The 3,475-nt window shown below is 41.8% G+C and overlaps 1 long non-coding RNA gene across 1 annotated transcript; it reads left to right on the forward strand.

The window, feature by feature from the left end:
- Positions 1-230: 230 nt before the first annotated feature.
- On the forward strand, positions 231-3,095 carry LOC104957969 (uncharacterized). Its single transcript, XR_799716.1, has 3 exons — positions 231-339; positions 1,162-1,298; positions 3,021-3,095. It is a non-coding gene; the product is annotated as an uncharacterized lncRNA (long non-coding RNA).
- Positions 3,096-3,475: the final 380 nt, after the last annotated feature.

The following is a 3,475-nucleotide window of genomic DNA, read 5'->3' on the forward strand; positions in this document are numbered from 1 at the left end:
AAACATTTGAAAATGTCCATTAATGCCATTAATGGACATTTTCAAATGTTTGATTGTGTTTTGCTGTTATAAATCTTTTTTTTTTACTTGGTCTGAGGAACTATTCTAATTTTTTGAGATAGGATNACACACACACACACACACACACACACACACACACACACACACACACACTCTGCTCAGCTCTCTTGCATCAGTTCAGCCTTTCTGTATATTGATGTTGGCAGGTATCGCAGTCTGAAGCAGTTCAATGTGGACATCTGCCAAACATGTTTCCTAACCGGCCGCACTACCAAGGGAAAGAAGCTGCACTACCCCATCATGGAGTACTACACACCGGTAAGACAAACATTACCTAGTGCTTTCACAGAATACAAATGTAAGGCTCCAGGGACAAATAAAACTCAGATGATCTTTAAAAAATACTACCTCATGATTCCTGCTGCCATAACTTTTTTGTGCCCCCTCTCCACTGAGATCTTAATCATGTGTGCTGTTAGATAGGCTTGCACTGCCTGGGCCCTCATAGTATGCAGAGATTGAGTGGCACTCAACGCTAACATCCTTTTTGGCTCACATAGTGCACACATAACGTCCTATTTGGAGCATACATTGTGCACTAAACCCCAATAAAGCCAGAGTCTTAAGCCGTTGCACGCGCAGTCTCCAAAGTCAAGTTCACTCCCGAGGAGGAGCTGTAGCGGCAGTGTGTGAACGGACTGAGACGGTGCCAGATTTAATCTCTAATCAATTCTGAGCTGCAAAATGTGGCAAAAGGCCATCTCTAGAATTGTTTTTTTTTACAGGACAATATTTTATATCAGCTAGCTACAGTTTCTTTTACAGCAGTGAGCCAGGCAGGCACCACAATTTATACCATGATACAGAAGGCAGGGAACGATTGGGAGAATCTCAAGGAAGGAAGCAGAGAGAGCGGCAGAAACTGAATGAGAAAGCAGATGGAGGAAGTTAGTCCTCCAAAGTAAAAAATAAGACAAAGCTTTGTTAAGACAGAGTTGACTAGTTTCATATGAGGTCATTTTAGAGGAACCAACTGTTTTAAAGAATCCTTAAGAGGTGTAATTTATCTCTCCAAACTTTCTACCTCCGCCACCTCTCGCCCCCCTCCCCAACCCCTCGCCACCTTAATCACAACTCCAGACGACCTCGGGGGAAAAGATGAGGGACTTTGCCAAGACTCTGAAGAATAAATTCAGGTCAAAGCAGTACTTCACCAAGCACCCGCAGAGAGGTTACCTGCCAGTGCAGTCTGTACTGGAGGCGGAGAGCACAGAGACGTGAGTCCCACACATAAACACATACATCTCTCTGTCTCTGCTTCCTGTCATCCGTCTATCACGTTCACCCATTCAAACTCCTAGCTGTTGTTGGCTGATTATCATACTCTGACAATTTTGGAGCACTCCTGCTTGCTTAGATGGGTTAAAGCAGGGGTGTCCAAACTACGGCCCGGGGGCCAAATGCGCCCCGCAGGCCGTTTTGAATCGGCCCTCAGCTAATTCAAAAAGTATAATGAAATATGACCCACAAAAGAAACTTGTGCTTGTTTTATATTGTACTTCCTAAATATATATATATTACACAGTATTCATGTCATCCCACTTTCCAAATAAATTCAGACAAATCTAAGTTGATGAGAAAAAGCTTATTTACATAACAAGCTTGAAATAGACCCTTCATATTTCCTGTTTTTATAAGCAATCTGAGGCTTTCATTTTAAGGAATAAGCTGCCAACAAAATAAATGAAACCCGATGAAGAGCTGTGATGTAGGCGTTTTTTTTCTTAAAGCTTTTTCAAGTATCAATCACAATTTTCCAAATTTGAATGATTGTGTTTATTTATAACTTAACTGACATGGCAATATACCTCACCTCTAGTGAGTGGCCCAGTCCTTCGTATGTTTCTCTGGATGTGGCCCTCGGTGAAAAAGGTTTGGACACCCCTGGGTTAAAGGGATGGCTCTGTGTTCAGAATTCATAAAATGCTGTTCCTGAGATCCTGAGGCTCAGATGCCTTATCACATGAGCAAGTTTCACCCAAAGGGTAAAACAAGAGCCATGAGATTAAAATCCATGAGATCATCAAGATGCATATCTTAGGGCTACGACATTACCCTGGAAGATTTAGAATGATTGTGGCTCCATGTTTTGTCTAATTGTATTCTGTTAGGTTCACCTTTTCAAACTTCAAACATTATGCGAGTTTGAGATGAGGCGCCAGTGGAAAAACAGACGAATGAATCAAAAGTAAAAGCACTCTTAATGCAGAATGATTCTTTATATTGTCAAATAAAAATATGATTCTAATGTATTATTAATTCAAATAAACTAAGTATATATTCATAACTTATTATACAAATATAAGCGATGCATTTATGTATATGAAGCTTTTTTATATGTGAAATGTTGCTGATTTTATCATTTCTTATACATCTTGTATATTTATCGTACGCCTTGGGTAGGACGATAGTTCCCCGCCTGGAAGCCCCTCAAGGGAGTTCTATTATACATCTGAAAGGCTCTAATGCTATTTACAATATAGGGAAGAAGAAAAGCATTTCTACAACATGAAATGTTTCTCAAGTCTTTGCTTTCTCCTCTAGGATGAAACAGCTAAATGACTTCACCCTACAGGCAGGATAACTGAGGCAGGAGCTATAGAGAGGAGGTCTAGGAAGAGCTTTTTAATAAGGTGCAGCATCTAACATTGCAATATAAAGCGTGTCTCCATCAGAGTAGGAAGAAGCCGTGTAGCAGTGGGAAATGAAAGTGTTGAGGTAAAGTACAAGTGCTCCAAAATGTTACCTAATTGCAGCGCTTGCATGAATGTACTTAATTATTTTCCTCCCCTGTGAAACGAGTCGTATCTCTCTTGTTTGCATGCTGACAATCTTCACAAATGAAACTCTCTTCCTTCTGGATTATACGAATATGCGTTTTTTATGTAACCACTCCTTCACATTTGCAGAGTAATGGCACTGGTTTCTGTTGTTTCCAGGCCGTGCTCCTCACCCAAGCTGCCCCATGCAGACACACACAGCAGGATTGAGCATTATGCCAGCAGGTACGTGGCTTACTGCAATACATTAAACCACTTCACCAGTGTATCTCTCCTTCCTCTCCAAATCAACCTTTCTTTGTACCCACTCCCCCCCTGCTTCCACCCCCCCCCTGCTGTCTCTGCTCCCCCCACTCTAGTCTTCACCTCACACTGATTGAAGTATTGATTTAGCTGCGTTGTGTCCTGCACTCCAGCCAGGATATAGACTGTACTGCCCAGCAGCTTCCTTCCCCCTCAAACTCCACAAGAACACCCAATAGCCCACATGACCAGTTTGTAGTTGTTGTGTGTGTGTGTGTGTGTGTGTGTGTGTGTGTGTGTGTGTGTGTGTGTGTGTGTGTGTGTGTGTGTGTGTGTGTGTGTGTGTGCTAGTACTAGTACTATATATATAT

The sequence above is a fragment of the Notothenia coriiceps genome, unplaced genomic scaffold (genome assembly GCF_000735185.1).
Source record: "Notothenia coriiceps isolate Sejong01 unplaced genomic scaffold, NC01 NC01_scaffold00028133, whole genome shotgun sequence".
Taxonomy (NCBI): Eukaryota; Metazoa; Chordata; class Actinopteri; order Perciformes; family Nototheniidae; genus Notothenia; species Notothenia coriiceps.